The sequence below is a fragment of the Salvelinus fontinalis genome, chromosome 34, assembly GCF_029448725.1.
Source record: "Salvelinus fontinalis isolate EN_2023a chromosome 34, ASM2944872v1, whole genome shotgun sequence".
NCBI classification, from domain to species: domain Eukaryota; kingdom Metazoa; phylum Chordata; class Actinopteri; order Salmoniformes; family Salmonidae; genus Salvelinus; species Salvelinus fontinalis.
Genome location: NC_074698.1, coordinates 34,765,528 through 34,790,817, shown reverse-complemented (window position 1 = coordinate 34,790,817; position 25,290 = coordinate 34,765,528). Strand labels below are relative to the sequence as shown.

At 46.1% G+C, this 25,290-nt stretch overlaps 1 protein-coding gene across 4 annotated transcripts in view; it reads right to left on the bottom strand.

The window, feature by feature from the left end:
• Positions 1-25,290, bottom strand: part of cyth1a (cytohesin 1a) — a 121,768-nt gene that overhangs the window by 53,678 nt on the left and 42,800 nt on the right. The window contains exon 1 of one of the 4 annotated variants that reach the window (XM_055898579.1): positions 14,965-15,263. The exons of the other annotated variants lie outside the window; for them this stretch is intronic. The gene's annotated coding sequence lies outside the window, so the exon portion shown is untranslated. Of the gene's footprint in view, positions 1-14,964; positions 15,264-25,290 lie in introns of those variants that run through there. 4 annotated transcript variants of the gene reach the window in all.

Genomic DNA, 25,290 nt, shown 5'->3' with positions numbered 1-25,290 from the left:
TGCATCATGTTAGATCTCCACTCAGCCTGGGAATCTGGGCTGCATCATGTTAGATCTCCACTCAGCCTGGGAATCTGGGCTGCATCGTGTTAGATCTCCACTCAGCCTGGGAATCTGGGCTGCATCATGTTAGATCTCCACTCAGCCTGCACTGGGAGTCTGGGCTGCATCATGTTAGATCTCCACTCAGCCTGTACTGGGAGTCTGGGCTGCATCATGTTAGATCTCCACTCAGCCTGGGAATCTGGGCTGCATCATGTTAGATCTCCACTCAGCCTGCACTGGGAGTCTGGGCTGCATCATGTTAGATCTCCACTCAGCCTGGGAATCTGGGCTGCATCATGTTAGATCTCCACTCAGCCTGTACTGGGAGTCTGGGCTGCATCATGTTAGATCTCCACTCAGCCTGGGAGTCTGGGCTGCATCATGTTAGATCTCCACTCAGCCTGGGAGTCTGGGCTGCATCATGTTAGATCTCCACTCAGCCTGCACTGGGAGTCTGGACTGCATCATGTTAGATCTCCACTCAGCCTGGGAGTCTGGGCTGCATCATGGTAGATCTCCACTCAGCCTGGGAGTCTGGGCTGCATCATGTTAGATCTCCACTCAGCCTGCACTGGGAGTCTGGACTGCATCATGTTAGATCTCCACTCAGCCTGGGAGTCTGGGCTGCATCATGTTAGATCTCCACTCAGCCTGCACTGGCAGTCTGGGCTGCATCATGTTAGATCTCCACTCAGCCTGGGAGTCTGGGCTGCATCATGTTAGATCTCCACTCAGCCTGGGAGTCTGGGCTGCATCATGTTAGATCTCCACTCAGCCTGCACTGGGAGTCTGGACTGCATCATGTTAGATCTCCACTCAGCCTGCACTGGGAGTCTGGACTGCATCATGTTAGATCTCCACTCAGCCTGGGAGTCTGGGCTGCATCATGGTAGATCTCCACTCAGCCTGGGAGTCTGGGCTGCATCATGTTAGATCTCCACTCAGCCTGCACTGGGAGTCTGGACTGCATCATGTTAGATCTCCACTCAGCCTGGGAGTCTGGGCTGCATCATGTTAGATCTCCACTCAGCCTGCACTGGCAGTCTGGGCTGCATCATGTTAGATCTCCACTCAGCCTGGGAGTCTGGGCTGCATCATGTTAGATCTCCACTCAGCCTGTACTGGGAGTCTGGGCTGCATCATGTTAGATCTCCACTCAGCCTGGGAATCTGGGCTGCATCGTGTTAGATCTCCACTCAGCCTGGGAGTCTGGGCTGCATCATGTTAGATCTCAACTCAGCCTGTACTGGGAGTCTGGGCTGTATCATGTTAGCTCTCCACTCAGCCTGTACTGGGAGTCTGGGCTGCATCATGTTAGCTCTCCACTCAGCCTGTACTGGGAGTCTGGGCTGCATCATGTTAGATCTCCACTCAGCCTGGGAGTCTGGGCTGCATCATGTTAGATCTCCACTCAGCCTGGGAGTCTGGGCTGTATCATGTTAGATCTCCACTCAGCCTGTACTGGGAGTCTGGGCTGTATCATGTTAGCTCTCCACTCAGCCTGCACTGTGAGTCTGGGCTGCATCATGTTAGCTCTCCACTTAGCCTGTACTGGGAGTCTGGACTGCATCATGTTAGATCTCCACTCAGCCTGTACTGGGAGTCTGGGCTGTATCATGTTAGCTCTCCACTCAGCCTGCACTGTGAGTCTGGGCTGCATCATGTTAGCTCTCCACTTAGCCTGTACTGGGAGTCTGGACTGCATCATGTTAGATCTCCACTCAGCCTGTACTGGGAGTCTGGGCTGTATCATGTTAGCTCTCCACTTAGCCTGTACTGGGAGTCTGGACTGCATCATGTTAGATCTCCACTCAGCCTGTACTGGGAGTCTGGGCTGTATCATGTTAGCTCTCCACTCAGCCTGCACTGTGAGTCTGGGCTGCATCATGTTAGCTCTCCACTTAGCCTGTACTGGGAGTCTGGACTGCATCATGTTAGATCTCCACTTAGCCTGCACTGGGAGTCTGAACTGCATCACTTGAACACACTTGAATAATGTGACACAGCATGTATAAATTGTTAAATTACTTATAAATGATTATATCCATACAGGCTAGAAAACTTCACAATGCAAGAAGATAGCGGTAGCTTCCAGCGTTGAAGGCTAACTTTCCTTGCTCGCTTACAGCTGAAGCCAACATCAATCCACTAGCGCTAGTGCCATGTTCCTGATAATATGCTAACCATTACGCAAAACATCCTGATTTCCACTGATTCAAAGGTGATCGCCATCAAAACTTTATTCATTCACTTAAATAACCTCTCTCTCGCTCACGTCTCTCCGTGAATGATGTCATTACTGGTTAAAGAGTGAGACCTCTCACTTCACCTCTTCCTCTCTGATATGGCCTGCGGCTGCCCCCCCCCCCCCCCTTGCCTCATGAATGATGTCATTACTGGTTAAAGAGTGAGTGCACACGTTTATAAAATAAGCTACTTCTATGCAGATGTTGTTTATCAGTCCAATAAAACGAGTCCCAATTGGAGGGGAAATCAACCAAAACAAGCTCACCCCCATGCATGCTCTCACTCTATTGAATATGCATTCCCCTGTATTGTGAATAGGCTACATCTTGATTTAACCAGTTTAACAATAGATTTACCATTCAAACACACACACACACACACACACACACAATGTGCAACAATAGAAACCGAGAGACATGAGAGTGGGAGATGAAGAGAGGTGCCGTTACATATGCATGAGATAACAAAGTGACATAGCATTACATTCATCATTAGGTGGAGAATTCAGAATCTCCCCTCTCTGTATCTCAGAAAAGTCCTGCATTTACTGGAACAGTTCAATACATCGCCAGAGGTCAGAGGTCAGCGTGATGATAGTCATCAACATTTTGAAACCAGTGAACGAGCCAATCTCAGTCTCACAGTAGCCAACCAGAGGGAGAGGCCTGACAGAGCGAGTGTGTGAAATGTGTGTGTCTGCGTGGGATGAGGGAGACACACCGCCCACATCCTGTTTTCTAGGGCCTAGTACTGCCTGGAAGCAGGTCATCCAGGGGAATCCCACCTCAGGCTTACTGTTCACCCCTGCTGTGCTTGGCGCTGTGGCAGCACTCTCACAACCCATTATGTTTCCTCTGAAACTCTCCAGAATAAAACAGTAACACTATCTACCAGGTAGAACAGCCAGTAGAAACTAACTCTGTTAACTTGGCCACAGCAACATCAGGGGCCTCTGGGTGGCTCACAGGAAGGTAGGGAGATAAACAGTGTCCAGCCGAAGAAAACTGTGCTGGTTCAGACATCAGATGTCTCTTTCACACTTTAGGGCCAACCCAAACCGTACTGTGCTGGCTCAGACATCAGATGTCTCTTTCACACTTTAGGACCAACCCAAACCGTACTGGTTCAGACATCAGATGTCTCTTTCACACTTTAGGGCCAACCCAAACCGTACTGTACTGGCTCAGACCTTTCCAAATTATCTTTTTCATACCGGTTCCAGCAACTATAGTGGCTGGTGGACACATAAACCTACAGGACGGTAACTCTCCAGGAACAGGGTTGGAGTTAAACCCTACAGGACGGTATCTCTCCAGGAACAGGGTTGAAGTTAAACCCTACAGGATGGTAGCTCTCCAGGAACAAGGTTGGAGTTAAACCCTACAGGATGGTATCTCTCCAGGAACAAGGTTGGAGTTAAAACCTACAGGATGGTAGCTCTCCAGGAACAGGGTTGGAGTTAAACCCTACAGGATGGTAGCTCTCAAGGAACAGGGTTGCAGTTAAACCCTACAGGATGGTAGCTCTCCAGGAACAGGGTTGGAGTTAAACCTACTATATATAGACAATCTAGAGAATGACAAAGGGCCTCTAAAGAGAGGTCAGATGTCTGGTGCTGGTCCACACTAATCTGGGGTTTGACCTGCCACAGCTAGCGGCTGAGCCTCAGCTCTCATTCTCACTGAGCCTAAATGAACCCTGACTTATAACTGACCCATTTACGTGGGTTGTTATTTCCCAATAGATTTTGTGTCCAGTCAGACAGAGTTTTAGCTGCTATGTTGGGGAGCAGTTTGGTAAATGAGTCTGCGGTGTTATATGTAACGTACACAAACCTCAGTGTTTCACAACTTCCTGCATGTGCAACACTCCGGACCACAACCCAGTTCATCTCTCTCTCCCCCTCTCAGATTGCCATCTTGGAAGGAGAGATACCAAACGACTGGTTTCCAGATCACTGGAGAATCTCCTCAGGAAATCAGGAAATTAAAAGTCCAAAGGACGGCTCAGAGGAAATCTCTCTCTCTCCCCTGATCTGATTTGACCTAGTTTGGAGGTTGAGCTCAAAAACGTGACGGCCAAAATAAACCGCTGTGTTCGTTCAGTCCCAGGTCCCTCTCACTACATAGGACACATTCCTGGGGCAGTGGCGCTCTCTTGTTGGACAGAAATCGTATGTACCCTGATACCACTGCCTGTACCCACCTAGAGGGGTACGGAGTGGGTAGTACACCCCAACCCAACCCAGATGAGCAGTCTCTCTCTCTCAGCACCACAACACCTGTCTAATGATCTGATAGGCTTTACTGTAACCATATCAGACACATGGAAACTCCACTGATTGTGTTCCCTACAAGAGGGCAACAGCTGTGTGCTGACTGGGTGAATACTGGGTGTAGCCTAACAGTTATGAAAAAGACATGTGAATATAGCAAATACTGTACTATTGTGTGTGTAGTGAGGATGTGTAGTAAGGTGTGGTAATCAGTCAGTGTGTAGTGAGGATGTGTAGTAATCAGTGTGTGTAGTGAGGATGTGTAGTAATCAGTCAGTGTGTAGTGAGGATGTGTAGTAATGTGTAGTAATCAGTCAGTGTGTAGTGAGGATGTGTAGTAATCAGTCAGTGTGTAGTGAGGATGTGTAGTAATGTGTAGTAATCAGTCAGTGTGTAGTGAGGATGTGTAGTAATCAGTCAGTGTGTAGTGAGGATGTGTAGTAATGTGTAGTAATCAGTCAGTGTGTAGTGAGGTTGTGTAATAATGTGTAGTAATCAGTAAGTGTGTAGTGAGGATGTGTAGTAATCAGTAAGTGTGTAGGTAGGATGTGTAGTAATCAGTAAGTGTGTAGGTAGGATGTGTAGTAATCAGTAAGTGTGTAGTGAGGATGTGTAGTAATCAGTAAGTGTGTAGGTAGGATGTGTAGTAATCAGTAAGTGTTCCAGGAAGGATGTGTAGTAATGTGTAGTAATCAATAGGTGTGTAGTGAGGATGTGTAGTAATGTGTGGTAATCAGTCAGTGTGTAGTGAGGATGTGTAGTAATGTGTAGTAATCAGTCAGTGTGTAGTGAGGATGTGTAGTAATGTGTAGTAATCAGTCAGTGTGTAGTGAGGATGTGTAGTAATGTGTGGTAATCAGTCAGTGTGTAGTGAGGATGTGTAGTAATGTGTAGTAATCAGTCAGTGTGTAGTGAGGACGTGTAGTAAGGTGTGGTAATCAATGTGTGTGTGTGTAGTGAGGATGTGTAGTAAGGTGTGGTAATCAGTCAGTGTGTAGTGAGGATGTGTAGTAATGTGTAGTAATCAGTGTGTGTGTGTGTAGTGAGGATGTGTAGTAATGTGTAGTAATCAGTCAGTGTGTAGTAATGTGTAGTAATCAGTAAGTGTGTAGTGAGGATGTGTAGTAATCAGTAAGTGTGTAGTGAGGATGTGTAGTAATCAGTCAGTGTTCCAGGAAGGATGTGTAGTAATGTGTAGTAATCAGTAAGTGTGTAGGTAGGATGTGTAGTAATCAATAAGTGTGTAGGTAGGATGTGTAGTAATCAGTCAGTGTGTAGTGAGGATGTGTAGTAATGTGTGGTAATCAGTCAGTGTGTAGTGAGGATGTGTAGTAAGGTGTAGTAATCAGTCAGTGTGTAGTGAGGACGTGTAGTAATGTGTAGTATTCAGTCAGTGTGTAGTGAGGATGTGTAGTAAGGTGTAGTAATCAGTCAGTGTGTAGTGAGGATGTGTAGTAATGTGTGGTAATCAGTCAGTGTGTAGTGAGGATGTGTAGTAATGTGTGGTAATCAGTCAGTGTGTAGTGAGGATGTGTAGTAATGTGTGGTAATCAGTCAGTGTGTAGTGAGGATGTGTAGTAATGTGTGGTAATCAGTCAGTGTGTAGTGAGGATGTGTAGTAATGTGTGGTAATCAATGTGTGTGTGTGTGTAGTGAGGATGTGTAGTAAGGTGTGGTAATCAGTCAGTGTGTAGTGAGGACGTGTAGTAATGTGTGGTAATCAATGTGTGTGTGTGTGTAGTGAGGATGTGTAGTAATGTGTAGTAATCAGTCAGTGTGTAGTGAGGATGTGTGGTAATGTGTAGTAATCAGTGTGTGTGTGTAGTGAGGATGTGTAGTAATGTGTAGTAATCAGTCAGTGTGTAGTGAGGATGTGTAGTAAGGTGTGGTAATCAGTCAGTGTGTAGTGAGGATGTGTGGTAATGTGTAGTAATCAGTGTGTGTGTGTGTGTGTGTAGTGAGGACGTGTAGTAATGTGTAGTATTCAGTGTGTGTGTGTAGTGAGGATGTGTAGTAATGTGTGGTAATCAGTCAGTGTGTAGTGAGGATGAGTAGTAATGTGTAGTAATCAGTAAGTGTGTAGGTAGGATGTGTAGTAATCAGTAAGTGTTCCAGGAAGGATGTGTAGTAATCAGTAAGTGTGTAGTGAGGATGTGTAGTAATCAGTAAGTGTGTAGTGAGGATGTGTAGTAATCAGTAAGTGTGTAGTGAGGATGTGTAGTAATCAGTCAGTGTTCCAGGAAGGATGTAAAGTAATCAGTAAGTGTTCCAGGAAGGATGTGTAGTAATGTGTAGTAATCAGTAAGTGTGTAGGTAGGATGTGTAGTAATCAGTAAGTGTTCCAGGAAGGATGTGTAGTAATCAGTCAGTGTGTAGTGAGGATGTGTAGTAATCAGTAAGTGTGTAGTGAGGATGTGTAGTAATCAGTAAGTGTGTAGTGAGGATGTGTAGTAATCAGTAAGTGTGTAGGTAGGATGTGTAGTAATCAGTAAGTGTGTAGTGAGGATGTGTAGTAATCAGTCAGTGTGTAGTGAGGATGTGTAGTAATCAGTCAGTGTGTAGTGAGGATGTGTAGTAATGTGTGGTAATCAATCAGTGTGTAGTGAGGATGTGTAGTAATGTGTAGTAATCAGTCAGTGTGTAGTGAGGATGTGTAGTAATGTGTAGTAATCAGTCAGTGTGTAGTGAGGATGTGTAGTAATGTGTAGTAATCAGTCAGTGTGTAGTGAGGATGTGTAGTAAGGTGTGGTAATCAGTCAGTGTGTAGTGAGGATGTGTGGTAATGTGTAGTAATCAGTGTGTGTGTGTGTGTGTGTGTAGTGAGGATGTGTAGTAATGTGTGGTAATCAGTCAGTGTGTAGTGAGGACGTGTAGTAATGTGTGGTAATCAGTCAGTGTGTATTGAGGATGTGTAGTAATGTGTGGTAATCAGTCAGTGTGTAGTGAGGATGTGTGGTAATGTGTAGTAATCAGTGTGTGTGTGTGTGTGTGTAGTGAGGATGTGTAGTAATGTGTAGTAATCAGTAAGTGTGTAGGTAGGATGTGTAGTAATCAGTAAGTGTTCCAGGAAGGATGTGTAGTAATCAGTAAGTGTTCCAGGAATAGACTCCTTCCATTATGCTGCTTCGTGTTTCTCCTCCATGTGTGCATCCCAAATGGCACCCTATTCCTTACATAGTGCACACCTATCGGCCCTAGTCAAAAATAGTGCACTTCAAAGGGCATAGGGTTCCATTTGGAACGGACACATTATATTTTCCATTGAACCAGCAGCACCTATCTGGCCTTTCAGAGTTCCATTAGACCTGATTACCCTCTTCCTCTCTCTTTCCCCCCTTACTCCTACTGTCTCCAAAATGCAATGTAACCACAGTGAGCCCTGGTCGTTCGTCCGTCCGTCCGTCCGGCCTGCCTGGCTGTCTGTCTGCCTGTCATCCCCCTCTACCTCATGGCCTGTGCAGAAGGGAAGAGGAGAGAGCATCCATCCACCCCAGATAAAAGCATAGCTAATGTCCAGTTCAGTTCCCCTCCCCACCAAAAGACATGTCTCTATAGAATTGCCTAAACCAATCAGGGAGCCTAGTGTCCAGCATGCTTCACTTCATGGTGAAACACAATGCATTTAAACAGATACATAGATCGACTCACTCACAGCACACTATTAGCTACTATTGATATGGGATCTCATTTCCCAGAGCTGTTGTCTGCCTGAACAGGAGATTTATAAAGAGACTGGTCATTGCTTTTTAATCTCCACATCTCACTGGATCTCTTCAGTGGTGCAGCTATAGACTCCCTGTTCCCTCCCCTTCATATATTTTGGAAGAGTGGCCCCCTTCAACACATGCAAGCATCCACGCACACAGACCCCCTGACAAGACCCCCTTTACAAGGCAGAACAGCAGCAGTGAGTTGTAAAGGAATGCCAGTCAGTCAGCCAGTCAGTCAGTGATGCAGACAACGAGGCACTGAGCACGGAGCCCAAGACACAGCCTCCTCCTTACCTACAGCCCACTGACCTTTAGGCTGACCTGGGTCACCTCTCGTAGACACACACACACACTTCCCTTTACTTCATCCTGTCATTCAGCACAGGACCGGGCAGAACCACCATGATGATATCATCAGTTATGGACCACACAGAGACACTATGGACTCAGTCTCAACCTGACCTGGTGAGGAGGTGGTAGGGGGAGGAGGAGAGGAGGAAGGGGGAGGCTGAAGGAGAACAGGCACTGTGTTTGTCTGGGGAGGTGTGGGACAGTGAATGGGTGGATGGCAGGAGAACACAGAAGCTGTGGGAAGAGTCCGTGGGATTATCTCAGATCCCCTGTGTGTAGAACAGAGTACGTCAGAGGAGAGAGGAGTGTAGCGGGCCCATTTTGGAGCGACTTTCCCAAAGGACAAACTGATAAAACACAAAGGTGTGAAATCAAGGTGACTTACAAAGATGAGGACCAAGAGAGGGAGTGTGGTGATGTAGTGTCCACAACTAAAGAAGAGAGGGAGTGTGGTGATGTAGTGTCCACAACTAAAGAAGAGAGGGAGTGTGGTGATGTAGTGTCCACAACTAAAGAAGAGAGGGAGTGCGGTGATGTAGTGTCCACAACTAAAGAAGAGAGGGAGTGTGGTGATGTAGTGTCCACGACTAAAGAAGAGAGGGAGTGTGGTGATGTAGTGTCCACAACTAAAGAAGAGAGGGAGTGTGGTGATGTAGTGTCCACAACTAAAGAAGAGAGGGAGTGTGGTGATGTAGTGTCCACAACTAAAGAAGAGAGGGAGTGCGGTGATGTAGTGTCCACAACTAAAGAAGAGAGGGAGTGCGGTGATGTAGTGTCCACAACTAAAGAAGAGAGGGAGTGCGGTGATGTAGTGTCCACAACTAAAGAAGAGAGGGAGTGCGGTGATGAAGTGTCCACAACTAAAGAAGAGAGGGAGTGCGGTGATGAAGTGTCCACAACTAAAGAAGAGAGGGAGTGCGGTGATGTAGTGTCCACAACTAAAGAAGAGAGGGAGTGTGGTGATGTAGTGTCCACAACTAAAGAAGAGGGAGTGCGGTGATGTAGTGTCCACAACTAAAGAAGAGGGAGTGCGGTGATGTAGTGTCCATGACTAAAGAAGAGGGAGTGCGGTGATGTAGTGTCCATGACTAAAGAAGAGGGAGTGCGGTGATGTAGTGTCCATGACTAAAGAAGAGGGAGTGTGGTGATGTAGTGTCCACAACTAAAGAAGAGGGAGTGTGGTGATGTAGTGTCCATGACTAAAGAAGAGGGAGTGCGGTGATGTAGTGTCCATGACTAAAGAAGAGAGGGAGTGTGGTGATGTAGTGTCCACAACTAAAGAAGAGAGGGAGTGCGGTAATGTAGTGTCCACAACTAAAGAAGAGGGAGTGCGGTGATGTAGTGTCCACAACTAAAGAAGAGAGGGAGTGCGGTGATGTAGTGTCCACAACTAAAGAGGAGAGGGAGTGTGGTGATGTAGTGTCCACAACTAAAGAAGAGAGGGAGTGCGGTGATGTAGTGTCCACAACTAAAGAAGAGGGAGTGTGGTGATGTAGTGTCCACAACTAAAGAAGAGAGGGAGTGCGGTGATGTAGTGTCCACAACTAAAGAAGAGAGGGAGTGCGGTGATGTAGTGTCCACAACTAAAGAGGAGAGGGAGTGTGGTGATGTAGTGTCCACAACTAAAGAGGAGAGGGAGTGCGGTGATGTAGTGTCCACAACTAAAGAAGAGGGAGTGTGGTGATGTAGTGTCCACAACTAAAGAAGAGAGGGAGTGCGGTGATGTAGTGTCCACAACTAAAGAAGAGAGGGAGTGCGGTGATGTAGTGTCCACAACTAAAGAAGAGAGGGAGTGCGGTGATGTAGTGTCCACAACTAAAGAAGAGAGGGAGTGCGGTGATGTAGTGTCCACAACTAAAGAAGAGAGGGAGTGTGGTGATGTAGTGTCCACAACTAAAGAAGAGAGGGAGTGCGGTGATGTAGTGTCCACAACTAAAGAAGAGAGGGAGTGTGGTGATGTAGTGTCCACAACTAAAGAAGAGAGGGAGTGTGGTGATGTAGTGTCCACAACTAAAGAATCATTGTGGAATCTGAAAAGACAGTTATCCCTAAAGCATGATGGTGTACTTACTACGTGCTCATGCTAAAAGAAAGGAACTAGGTGGGTAGTTACCTATAACATTTCAGTTCTATTATCTATAAAATAGGCCATTATGGGCCACCAGAGTCTCTGGGTTCGCGCCCAGGCTCTGTCGCAGCCGGCCGCGACCGGGAGGTCCGTGGGGCGACGCACAATTGGCATAGCGTCGTCCGGGGTAGGGAGGGTTTGGCCGGTAGGGATATCCTTGTCTCATCGCGCTCCAGCGACTCCTGTGGCGGGCCGGGCGCAGTGCGCGCCAACCAAGGGGGCCAGGTACACGGTGTTTCCTCCGACACATTGGTGCGGCTGGCTTCCGGGTTGGAGGCGCGCTGTGTTAAGAAGCAGTACGGCTGGTTGGGTTGTGCTTCGGAGGACGCATGGCTTTCGACCTTCGTCTCTCCCGAGCCCGTACGGGAGTTGTAGCGATGAGACAAGGTAGTAATTACTAGCGATTGGATACCACGAAAATTGGGGAGAAAATGGGATAAAAATTTAAAAAATAATAAAATAAAATAAAAAATAAAAAAAAATAGGCCATTATTGATTTTGGCCCAGTAGTATTACCTCTTTCAAGAAGCGTTCTGTTTTGATAGGGTTATTTTACCCAAAATCCTTTACGCCTACCGACAAAAAACAACTACGCATCTCTGCCCAGCCTGGCAAGAGCGGCCCGAAGGGTGTTTAGCATCCCCAGTGGCTCTGCAAGGTCTGAGAGGGTATTCTCCACTGCTGGCCTGCTCTACCGGCACCATCACATGGGCCTGAAGCCACAGACTCTGGACAAACACATGTTTCTAAAGATACATTTAAAGGCACTGTAGATGGAGCTTAATAAGACATTTTTTATTTATATATGTGTAATGTATAGACTATAATGACTTAATCCAACTTAATGTTGTTTAAATGCTGAGAGCTTTATGTCCCTACCAGCCAGTGTCACACTCCCAAATGCTTCACTATGTATTTCTTTGTAGAGTATAGCCTTGAAATAATTGATATAATACAGCCTAAATAATTCATTTAGGTTCCTTCTTAGGCTCCATGTCTGGCTCCTGACCTATTTACAGTGTTTATATGCTGTTTAATATGACATGGACCCTATTTGAAATGATGAGCGCTTCTTACAGTCACCTTTTCATGTTGTTCATTAAAATCATATGGTTTGGTTTAAATACTTTAAAACCGGTCCAGGTGGTCACTAAGAATAGTTAAATTGTGATTTTAATGAATGGAGTGAATTTGGAGCAGCAGTTTTTTCCTGTGAGCGAGGAGCGGTTTTTAATGGAGCGGTTGGAAAGGACGTGAAGCGAGCAGGCACCACTCCATGAGTGAGGAGCGGTTTTTAATGGAGCGGTTGGAAAGGACGTGAAGCGAGCAGGCACCACTCCATGAGTGAGGAGCGGTTTTTAATGGAGCGGTTGGAAAGGACGTGAAGCGAGCAGGCACCACTCCATGAGTGAGGAGCGGTTTTTAATGGAGCGGTTGGAAAGGACGTGAAGCGAGCAAGCACCACTCCATGAGTGAGGAGCGGTTTTTAATTGAGCGATTGGAAAGGACGTGAAGCGAGCAGGCACCACTCCATGAGTGAGGAGCGGTTTTTAATTGAGCGATTGGAAAGGACGTGAAGCGAGCAGGCACCACTCCATGAGTGAGGAGCGGTTTTTAATGGAGCGGTTGGAAAGGACGTGAAGCGAGCAGGCACCACTCCATGAGTGAGGAGCGGTTTTTAATGGAGCGGTTGGAAAGGACGTGAAGCGAGCAAGCCCCACTCCATGAGTGAGGAGCGGTTTTTAATTGAGCGATTGGAAAGGACGTGAAGCGAGCAGGCACCACTCCATGAGTGAGGAGCGGTTTTTAATGGAGCGGTTGGAAAGGACGTGAAGCGAGCAGGCACCACTCCATGAGTGAGGAGCGGTTTTTAATGGAGCGGTTGGAAAGGACGTGAAGCGAGCAAGCCCCACTCCATGAGTGAGGAGCGGTTTTTAATGGAGCGGTTGGAAAGGACGTGAAGCGAGCAAGCCCCACTCCATGAGTGAGGAGCGGGGTTTCAGACCGCTCAACTCTGCTCACATGCTCTGCTGTAGAAGAACAGCAAGGACAAGGAAAGTTCCGTATCCATGGCTCTAGGGGCTTTCATTTTCTCAGTCCCAGGAACAACTCCTAGCCTGGTCCCAGACCTGTTTATGCTGTAGAACCGTAGGAGACCATGCGACGATAGGAGCTGGCTATGAAGCACAAACAGATATGGGACCAGGCTAACAGTTCTGACCAAAACTAAAGCAGAGCTGAATTCCTCCTGACAACACCACCACTGTCCTAAGAAAACCTACAGACCATGTTATTCTGTGGTATCATCTGATGCTCTGGTATAACGCAGCAGAACCTGAACTAACCACCGTTCTACAACCTGGTCATAAAAGCCTGAATGCTAACTGAACCTTTTATTAGCCTACCTAGATAAATGACCAGAAAAAAGCCCCCAAAATATTTCAGTGTATTGAGTAGCAGGTCCATCCTTCATCACAGTATTTCAGTGTTCATAACAGGATAGTATTGTATTGTATTGTGTAGCAGGTCCATCCTTCATCAGACAGTATTTCAGTGCTCATAACAGCATAGTATTGTATTGTATTGTGTAGCAGGTCCATCCTTCATCAGAGTATTTCAGTGCTCATAACAGGATAGTATTGTATTGTATTGAGTAGCAGGTCCATCCTTCATCACAGTATTTCAGTGCTCATAACAGGATAGTATTGTATTGTATTGTGTAGCAGGTCCATCCTTCATCAGACAGTATTTCAGTGCTCATAACAGGATAGTATTGTATTGTATTGAGTAGCAGGTCCATCCTTCATCACAGTATTTCAGTGCTCATAACAGGATAGTATTGTATTGTATTGAGTAGCAGGTCCATCCTTCATCAGACAGTATTTCAGTGCTCATAACAGGATAGTATTGTATTGTATTGAGTAGCAGGTCCATCCTTCATCAGACAGTATTTCAGTGCTCATAACAGGATAGTATTGTATTGAGTAGCAGGTCCATCCTTCATCACAGTATTTCAGTGCTCATAACAGGATAGTATTGTATTGTATTGAGTAGCAGGTCCATCCTTCATCAGACAGTATTTCAGTGCTCATAACAGGATAGTATTGTATTGTATTGTGTAGCAGGTCCATCCTTCATCAGACAGTATTTCAGTGCTCATAACAGCATAGTATTGTATTGTATTGTGTAGCAGGTCCATCCTTCATCACAGTATTTCAGTGCTCATAACAGGATAGTATTGTATTGTATTGTATTGAGTAGCAGGTCCATCCTTCATCACAGTATTTCAGTGTTCATAACAGGATAGTATTGTATTGAGTAGCAGGTCCATCCTTCATCAGGCAGTATTTCAGTGTTCATAACAGGATAGTATTGTATTGAGTAGCAGGTCCATCCTTCATCAGGCAGTATTTCAGTGTTCATAACAGGATAGTATTGTATTGTATTGAGTAGCAGGTCCATCCTTCATCACAGTATTTCAGTGCTCATAACAGGATAGTATTGTATTGTATTGTATTGAGTAGCAGGTCCATCCTTCATCACAGTATTTCAGTGTTCATAACAGGATAGTATTGTATTGTATTGAGTAGCAGGTCCATCCTTCATCAGACAGTATTTCAGTGTTCATAACAGGATAGTATTGTATTGTATTGAGTAGCAGGTCCATCCTTCATCACAGTATTTCAGTGCTCATAACAGGATAGTATTGTATTGTATTGTGTAGCAGGTCCATCCTTCATCACAGTATTTCAGTGCTCATAACAGGATAGTATTGTATTGTATTGAGTAGCAGGTCCATCCTTCATCAGACAGTATTTCAGTGCTCATAACAGGATAGTATTGATCTGACTTAGATGCATTATCTGGCAGATGTTATTACTGCAGCAATGAAAATGGATTGTGTGTGTGTGTGTGTGTGTGTGTGTGTGTGTGTGTGTGTGTGTGTGTGTGTGTGTGTGTGTGTGTGTGTGTGTGTGTGTGTGTGTGTGTGTAAACAGACGCATGCGAACACATGCACACACAAACACATATGAATGCATTCTCTCACACACACACACACACTTTAAAATGTTAGAGTTCAATTGCGTATTTGCTTTAAAAGGAAAAGTGTACACAAACACACCCCACACAGACAATGAATTAAATGAAATGCTACTGACAGCTAAAAATTACAATAATCACATTGTAACAAATCAAAAATGACTAACCTGGGTGAACAATCCTTAAAAGTATGTAATCTCTGTCTTAAAAACTCCTGTCTTCCCCCTCTCCTGTCCCCTGGGCACCTCTCCTGTCCCCTGGGCACCTCTCCTCAATCAGCTAGTCCGGGCTGTTAAGCCTAGCGACAGCATGGCCAGCGAAGGAGAGAGGCAGTCGGCTCCTCCAGCAGACGAGAAAGAGAGAATGAGAAAGAGAGAGAGAGGTGCTGTCTGTCTACCCTACTGTACCACACAGAACTCACTACGCAGCCTGCCTGCTCCAAGCACACAGCCTGCCACAGTCCATCTGGAGAGAAACACTTATTCACGCACCCCTCTCTCTCTCTCTCTCTCTGTCCTTCCCACCCCCATCCCTCCCTCCCCTCTTGCTCAATCCCTCTCTCTCTCTCTCCTCTGCCGTGGCTGTCATTAACATAGAGCCTCCACCCAGTGGCCATCCTCTATTCCTTCTCTTCTTTTTCATTTCTTCTCCTCCGCCTGTCTCCGTCTCTTCCCCCACTCACACTGAAACACACACACTCGCACTGAACCACACACACACTGAACCACACACACACTGAAACACACACACACACACAGTTCTGCATCTGAGAAGGTAGTGTATTCAGGCATACCAAGCTCAGAGTGGTATTCAGATCTTAACAAGAGACCCTCAGATAAATATGGAGCCTTTCAACACAACAAACATGACTGTTATGTATGAATGTATGTTCCATGATGTCATTACACTGTGCTGACAGTTATCAAAGTACAATCTCCGTAGCTATGACAACCTCCTACTCTGTGATACTGAGATGAAGAATACATGTATGAATACAAGAGGAATGGTGCTTGAAAGTGAATGCATAATGTCATTGTTTGACTAGTGACTCTGTGAAGTCATCTCTTACCATCTCTAGAGGGACAGTGGGTGGGCACTAGGCTACATGAGCTCTTGTTGTGACTCAGGCCTATGAGTCTGGGCTTCTGTCACCAGTCTGAGTCACAGCTACATACTTCACCATCTCAGAGAGTCACTCCATCAATTGACAGAGTCTCAGATAGTCACTCCATCAAACCCCAGTCTCAGAGAGTCACTACCTCAAAGCCCAGAGTCTCAACGAGCCACTACCTCAAAGCCCAGTCTCAGAGAGTCACTACCTCAAAGCCCAGAGTCTCAGCGAGCCACTACCTCAAAGCCCAGTCACAGAGAGGCACTACCTCAAAGCCCAGAGTCTCAGAGAGTCACTCCATCACTGGATGGATAATCCAAGATGGCGTAGCAGTCAGATGTCCTTTGTCCTCGTCTTGCCCCGTGTATATATATTTTATATATTTTTCTTCGCATATCTTTTTATATATATTTCTTTTCTTCTTAAAAACTCAACTTCAAAACACTCTCCTGCAACCCACCTCACCAAATGTGGTGCGGATCTGTTTTTTTCCCCTCAAAAGTATTATTCACCTCGTATCCGAAATCTACAACAGAAGCTAGCCAGAAGTTAGCCAGCTCACAAGCTAACGTTAGTAGTTCAGCTAACCACAGCTAGCGCTTATCAGCTATCCTTTAGCTGCTATCCGAGTGACTATTGGCTAACATCAATTCCGGAGCAAACACATATTATCCCGGAGCTAGCCAGCTGAAGAGTTCCATCAGCCACTCCTGGGCTACAATCACCTATCCGGACCCGTTTTACTGCCGATGCGGAGCCCCACCGGGCCTTCACGACTGGGATACCGACGTTATCTGCCGAGGGAGTATTTCAACTGGCCCCTCCATCGCGACGTAACCTGAACGTCCATATGCTAACTGCGGCCCGCTAATCGTTAGCTGTCTTGAGCATATCGGCTGCTATCTGAACAGGTCTATCGAACAATCTTCTTAGGCCACTATAACTATTTTGACAATTGGATTGGTCCCCTCTACCACACGGAACCCCACTAATCTACCGACGGAATTGCACGGCGTGGCTAAAAACAGACCTCCATCTTCTGCTAGCTTGCTACCCATGACTAGCTGTCTGAATCACAAAGCTAGCACCAGTTAGCAAACACAATTCTACAATTCACAACCTCTCTTTCGCCACCGCCATCCGGCTTGGATTCTCTGTCGACACGACCACGTCTGGTCTGCAGACGAACACCCCATCCGCTGTGCCCTCAACCGGCCTCCGTCTGAGCAGACCCCCTCCGTCTGAGCAGACCACCCCCCCGGGCTACTAACTTTAAACGCCGCGGGCTAGCTTAGTGGAGGCCTCACTGCTCCATCTACGGCTGCCCCCTGGACACTAGGATCACTCGGCTACATAGCTGATGCCTGCTTGACTGTCCATTAATTCACGGTACTCCATTCCGTTTATTTGTGTTTTATCTGTCGGCTCTGTGCTTTAACTCAGGATCTGTGTGTAGTTAATCCGACCCTCTCTGCCTGGTCGTCGCCATTTTTACCTGCTGTTGCTGTGTTAGCTGACTAGCTGCTGTTATCTCACCTGTTGTTTTAGCTAGCTCTCCCAATCAAGACCTGCAATCACTTTATGCCTTATTGTATGTCTCTCTCAAATATCAATATGCCTTGCATACTGTTGTTCAGGCTAGTTATCATTGTTTTGGTTTGCAATGGACCCCGTAGTTACACTCTCCGTACCTCTGATACCTCCTTTGTCCCACCCCCCACACATGCGGTGACCTCAACCATTGAGACCAGCATGTCCAGAGATACAACCTCTCTTATCATCACCCAGTGCCTGGGCTTGCCTCCGCTGTACCCGTGCCCCACCATACCCTGGTTTGCACATTATGCCCAGAATCTATTCTACCACGCCCATAAATCTGCTCCTTTTATTCCTTGTCCCCAACGCTCTAGGCGACCAGTTTTGATAGCCTTTAGCCGCACCCTCATCCTACTACTCCTCTGTTCCTCGGGTGATGTGGAGGTAAACCCAGGCCCTGCATGTCCCCAGTCACCCTCATTTGTTGACTTCTGTGATCGAAAAAGCCTTGGCCTTATGCATGTCAACATCAGAAGCCTCCTCCCTAAGTTTGCCTTACTCACCGCTTTAGCACACTCTGCCAACCCTGATGTCCTTGCCGTTTCCGAATCCTGGCTTAGGAAGGCCACCAAAAATTTTGAGATTTCCATACCCAACTATAACACTTTCCGTCAAGATAGAACTGCCAAAGGGGGAGGAGTTGCAATCTACTGCAGAGATAGCCTGCAAAGTTCTGTCATACTTTCCAGGTCTATGCCCAAACAGTTCGAACTTCTAATTTTAAAAATTAATCTCTCCAGAAATAAGTCTCTCACTGTTGCCGCCTGCTACCGACCCCCCTCAGCTCCCAGCTGTGCCCTGGACATCATCTGTGAACTGATCGCTCCCCATCTAGCTTCAGAGTTTGTTCTGTTAGGTGACCTAAACTGGGATATGCTTAACACCCCGGCAGTCCTACAATCTAAGCTTGATGCCCTCAATCTCACTCAAATCATCAAGGAACCCACCAGGTACAACCCTAAATCCGTAAACATGGGCACCCTAATAGACATTATCCTGACCAACTTGCCCTCCAAATACACCTCTGCTGTCTTCAATCAAGATCTCAGCGATCACTGCCTCATTGCCTGTATCCGCCACGGGTCCGCGGCCAAACGACCACCCCTCATCACTGTCAAACGCTCCCTAAAACACTTCTGCGAGCAGGCCTTTCTAATCGACCTGGCCCGGGTACCCTGGAAGGATATTGACCTCATCCCGTCAGTTGAGGATGCCTGGTCATTCTTTAAAAGTTACTTCCTCACCATATTAGACAAGCATGCTCAGTTCAAAAAATGCAGAACCAAGAACAGATATAGCCCTTGGTTCACTCCAGACCTGACTGCCCTCGACCAGCACAAAAACATCCTGTGGCGAACTGCAATAGCATCGAAGAGCCCCCGCGATATGCAACTGTTCAGGGAAGTCAGGAACCAATACACGCAGTCAGTCAGGAAAGCAAAGGCCAGCTTTTTCAAGCAGAAATTTGCATCCTGTAGCTCTAACTCCAAAAAGTTCTGGGATACTGTAAAGTCCATGGAAAACAAGAGCACCTCCTCCCAGCTGCCCACTTCACTGAGGCTAGGTAACACGGTCATCACTGATAAGTCCGTGATAATCGAAAACTTCAACAAACATTTCTCAATGGCTGGCCATGCCTTCCTCCTGGCGACTCCAACCTTGGCAAACAGCCCCGCCCCCCCCGCTGCTACTCGCCCAAGCCTCCCCAGCTTCTCCTTTACCCATATCCATATAGCAGATGTTCTGAAAGAGCTGGAAAACCTGGACCCATACAAATCAGCTGGGCTTGACAATCTGGACCCCCTATTTCTGAAACTGTCCGCCGCCATTGTCGCACCCCCTATTACCAGCCTGTTCAACCTCTCCTTCGTATCATCTGAGATCCCCAAGGATTGGAAAGCTGCCGCGGTCATCCCCCTCTTCAAAGGGGGAGACACCCTGGACCCAAACTGTTACAGACCTATATCCATCCTGCCCTGCCTATCTAAGGTCTTCGAAAGCCAAGTCAACAAACAGATCACTGACCATCTCGAATCCCACCGTACCTTCTCCGCTGTGCAATCCGGTTTCCGAGCCGGTCACGGGTGCACCTCAGCCACGCTCAAGGTACTAAACGATGTCATAACCGCCATCGATAAAAGACATTACTGTGCAGCCGTCTTCATCGACCTGGCCAAGGCTTTCGACTCTGTCAATCACCATATTCTTATCGGCAGACTCAGTAGCCTCGGTTTTTCTAATGACTGCCTTGCCTGGTTCACCAACTACTTTGCAGACAGAGTTCAGTGTGTCAAATCGGAGGGCATGTTGTCCGGTCCTCTGGCAGTCTCTGTGGGGGTACCACAGGGTTCAATTCTCGGAACGACTCTTTTCTCTGTATACATCAATGATGTTGCTCTTGCTGCGGGCGATTCCCTGATCCACCTCTACGCAGACGACACCATTCTGTATACCTCCGGCCCTTCCTTGGACACTGTGCTATCTAACCTCCAAACAAGCTTCAATGCCATACAACACTCCTTCCGTGGCCTCCAACTGCTCTTAAACGCTAGTAAAACCAAATGCATGCTTTTCAACCGTTCGCTGCCTGCACCCGCACGCCCGACTAGCATCACCACCTTGGACGGTTCCGACCTAGAATATGTGGACATCTATAAGTACCTAGGTGTCTGGCTAGACTGCAAACTCTCCTTCCAGACTCATATCAAACATCTCCAATCCAAAATCAAATCTAGAGTCGGCTTTCTATTCCGCAACAAAGCCTCCTTCACTCACGCCGCCAAACTTACCCTAGTAAAACTGACTATCCTACCGATCCTCGACTTCGGCGATGTCATCTACAAAATAGCTTCCAATACTCTACTCAGCAAACTGGATGCAGTTTATCACAGTGCCATCCGTTTTGTTACTAAAGCACCTTATACGACCCACCACTGCGACCTGTATGCCCTAGTCGGCTGGCCCTCGCTACATGTTCGTCGTCAGACCCACTGGCTCCAGGTCATCTACAAGGCTATGCTAGGTAAAGTGCCGCCTTATCTCAGTTCACTGGTCACGATGGCTACACCCACCCGTAGCACGCGCTCCAGCAGGTGTATCTCACTGATCATCCCTAAAGCCAAAACCTCATTTGGACGCCTTTCCTTCCAGTTCTCTGCTGCCTGCGACTGGAACGAATTGCAAAAATCTCTGAAGTTGGAGACTTTTATCTCCCTCAACAACTTAAAAAATCTGCTATCCGAGCAGCTAACCGATCGTTGCAGCTGTACATAGTCCATCTGTAAACTACCCACCCAATTTACCTACCTCACCCCCCAACCTGCTTTTATTTATTTACTTTTCTGCTCTTTTGCACACCAGCATCTCTTCTTGCACATGATCATCTGATGATTTATCACTCCAGTGTTAATCTGCTAAATTGTAATTACTCGATTTATTGCCTACCTCATGCCTTTTGCACACATTGTATATAGATTCTCTTTTTTTTTCTACCATGTTATTGACTTGTTTATTGTTTACTCCATGTGTAACTCTGTGTTGTTGTCTGTTCACACTGCTATGCTTTATCTTGGCCAGGTCGCAGTTGCAAATGAGAACTTGTTCTCAACTAGCCTACCTGGTTAAATAAAGGTGAAATAAAAAATAAAATAAAAAAATCAAACCCAAGAGTATCAAAGAGTCACTACCTCAAAGCGCAGTCTCAGAGAGTCACTACCTCAAAGCCCAGAGTCTCAGAGAGCCTGCGGTTTGAGCCTGGGGTTTGAGTCTCAGAGAGCCCAGAGTCTCAGAGAGCCACTACCTCAAAGCCCAAAGTCTCAGAGAGCCACTACCTCAAAGCCCAGTCTCAAAGAGCCACTACCTCAAAGCCCAGTCTCAAAGAGCCACTACCTCAAAGCCCAGTCTCAAAGAGCCACTACCTCAAAGCCCAGTCTCAAAGAGCCACTACCTCAAAGCCCAGTCTCAAAGAGCCACTACCTCAAAGTCCAGTCTCAGAGAGCCACTACCTCAAAGCCCAGTCTCAGAGAGCCACTAGCTCAAAGCCCAGTCTCAGAGAGCCACTAGCTCAAAGCCCAGTGCTGTACTCTGGTACAAGGGGAGCAGCAGTTAAACCGGTGCCCTACATCGGTACAGGGGGAGCAGCAGTAGACTGGGCCTCTCTGCTAAAGCAATACACACAACATAAACATCCTGATATCCTGGTAGTGGTGGGAGTGAAGGAGTAGGGTGAAGTTGACCTACACACTGATCACTTCCCTCACTAATGGTTAAGGTTAGGGTTGAGGGAGGGGAAGCTGATCCTAGATCTGTACCAAGGGGAAACGTCACCACGGATAATTCTATGTATCTACAATAGCCATCTTTGCTCTATGATGCTGAAGCCCCTGATGCCTCGTCATACTGTCAACATCCCCACTGGATTTATAGGCCGTCAACACCAGTAGCTGACACAGAGCCAGTCACACACACAGTGGTGGTCACATAATGGACCACACAGTGGTTGACACACAAGACAGACAAACACACACTATCCCACCCACCCGGGCTGTGTGTGTGTGTGTGTGTGTGTGTGTGTGTGTGTGTGTGTGTGTGTGTGTGTGTGTGTGTGTGTGTGTGTGTGTGTGTGTGTGAGTGCGTGCGTGCGTTCACCCCCCCCCCCCCCACATGTCACTTCCTGCCAGGCTCATTGGGACCTCTGCTGGCTTCCTGTTGTGGCCGTTTCTCACAGCTCTAAGGCAGAGAGAAAGCGCAGAGTGAGCGTCAGTCAAAGCCCTGACTGTGGGAAAGGTGAAGTGAAGAAACACCCTCCACTCTAAGAGGAGCAGGGCCTCTGTTGTTTTCCACTATCCACACTTGCAAATGACGTAGGATCAAGAAATGTGTTGTGTATTGTTTGCTAGTATAATGGAACATAGGCTGATAGGCATCATCTCCAGACTATAGCCAGTAGTCAGACTGACCCCAAAGCCAACCAACGATGCTTCACACAGCTGTCTGGGACAGCCTTATCACATAGCTTCCATCTCTAACATTGTTCCTATGGTCTCTCTTTCTCCTGCTCCCTTTAATACTCTCTCTTTCACACACACACACACACACACACACACACACACACACACACACACACACACATCTATTATTCCAGTCACATTACCGATCACACAATAGAGATCCCATCAGTGAATACTGTGGGTAGGCACTCTAGCATGTACAGCTCAATATGTAATGGATCAAAAAACATCCTTTCACTTTAATCTCCCTCTCCCACAGCCCAAACCAATCAGGTTCCTACAATTACACAACCAAAGCATGCGCAGCCTAGCCACAACATTTGAATGGCACATTTTCAGAGTTCTACAAATGGTTCGCTAGAGGTCACAACAAAACTGACTGTTAGCAGCAGTACTGCAGCCTTTACAGGCTGTAACAGAGGGCCTCCATCAACAGCACTGATCAGTAACTTCTGCTGTTATGACAAACATTTAACCTGTTGCTACCTGTTCTAGAACTGGAGAAGTCAAGGAGACAGAGAGAGAGAGAGAGAGAGAGAGAGAGAGAGAGAGAGAGAGAGAGAGAGAGAGAGAGAGAGAGAGAGAGGAAGAGGAAGGAAAGGGATGGTTTGGTTCCGCTGAGCCCGCCTGCGTCCAATGTGACTGCCAGAGAGAAAGAGGCCACTCATGGGGAAGTGTTATCAGCACAGTAACCAGGCCTAGAGACAGAGAGTCCAAATGGTACCCGATGCCCTATTTAGTTCACTCACAAAACTAATATTAGACAGCAAGGCTCTTGATCCGGAGGGGATTCTCTGCTCTTACCAAGAGGAGCTTGATTGCAAGAAGCTAACCACTTAGCAGATAACTAGCTACTAAATGATCAAACCAAATGCACAACTGCAGAGCATTTAGCACATTCTAGACAGTTGACTTAACAGTTAGAAGATATCTAGGTGGCAAACATTTAGTTGTGAATTCCATACTGTAACTAGATCAGCTGGCGTGTGGCACACTGTCAGAGGGGTTCAGTCAGTCAGTCAGAGGGGTACACAGTAGGAGGACGACCGATTAATTAGGGCCGATTTCACGCTTTCATAACAATCGATAATCTGCCTTTTTGGATGCTGATTATGGCCAATTACATTGCAATCTACAAGGAGACTGCGTGGCAGGCTGAACACCTGTTACGTGAGTGCAGCATCAAAAGGACCTTGTGGCTGCAAGGAACCAAGGTAAGTTGCTAGCTAGTATTAAACTTATCTTATAAAAAACAATCAATCTGAACATAATCACTAGTTAACTACACATGGTTGATGATATTACTAGGTTAACTTGCTTGTTCTGCGTTGCATATAATCAATGCGGTGCCTGTTAATTTATCATCGAAACACAGCGTACTTCAAATTCGCCAATCGGGTGATTTAACAAAAGCGCATTGCAGAAAAAAGCACAATCGTTGCAATAATGTACCTAACCATGAACATCATGCCTTTCTTAAAATCAATAAACAAGTAAATATATTTTTTTAAATCTGTATATGTAGTTAAAATAAATTCATGTTAGCAGGCAATATTAACTAGGGAAATTGTGTCACTTCTCTTGCGTTCAGTGCAAGCAGAGTCAGGGTATATGCAGCAGTTTGGGTCGCCTGACTCGTTGTGAACTGTTGAAAGGCCATTTATTCCCAACAAAAGACCATAATTAATTTGCCAGAATTTTACATAATTATGACATAACATTGAAGGTTGTGCAATGTAACAGTAATATTTAGACTTAGGGTTGACACCCGTTCGATAAAATACGGAACGGTTCCGTATTTCACTGAAAGAATAAACATTTGTTTTCGAAATGATAGTTTCCGGATTTGACCATATTAATGACCAAAGGCTCGTATTTCTGTGTGTTTATTATATTATAATTAAGTATATAATTTAATATTTGATAGAGCAGTCTGACAGAGCGGTGGTAGGCAGCAGCAGGCTCGTAAGCATTCATTCAAACAGCAGCTCTTAGCAATGCTGTTTATGACTTCAAGCCTATCAACTCCTGAGATTAGGCTGGCAATACTAAAGTGCCTATAAGAACATCCAATAGTCAAAGGTATATGAAATACAAATGGTATAGAGAGAAATATTCCTATAATTCCTAATAATAACTACAACCTAAAACATCTTAACTGGGAATATTGAAGACTTAGCTTTCATATGTTTTCATGTTCTGAGCAAAGAACTTAAACGTTAGCTTTTTTACATGGCACATATTGCACTTTTACTTTCTTGTCCAACACTGTGTTTTTGCATTATTTAAACCAATTTCAACATGTTTCATTATTCATTTGAGACTACAGTTATTTAATTTATGTATTACATTAAGTTAAAATAAAAGTGTTCATTGTTCATTTAGTATTGTTGTAATTGTCATTATTTCAATTTTATACAAACAGAAATCGGCCAATTAATCGGTATCAGCTTTTTTTGGTCGCCCAATAATTTTTGGGGTCCTCCAATAATCGGTATCGGCGTTGAGAAATCATTATCGGTCGACCTCTAGTTCACAGTTTCTCAAACAGGAGTAACAAGGGCGTGAAGTGGGCTAAAACTGCGAATTAAAACTACCCACAGTTTCACCAAACCATAGATGAAAAGAACATTAAACAATACAGGCATCATGAAGGCCTACTCTTTCCACTACAGACATCAAAGGCGACAGGGTCTTTTATAGGAAAATGACACATTTAATGGTTATGACTAATGGAAATTGTTAGCCTAATAAGAGGGGGACCTTGCTTAAAGAAA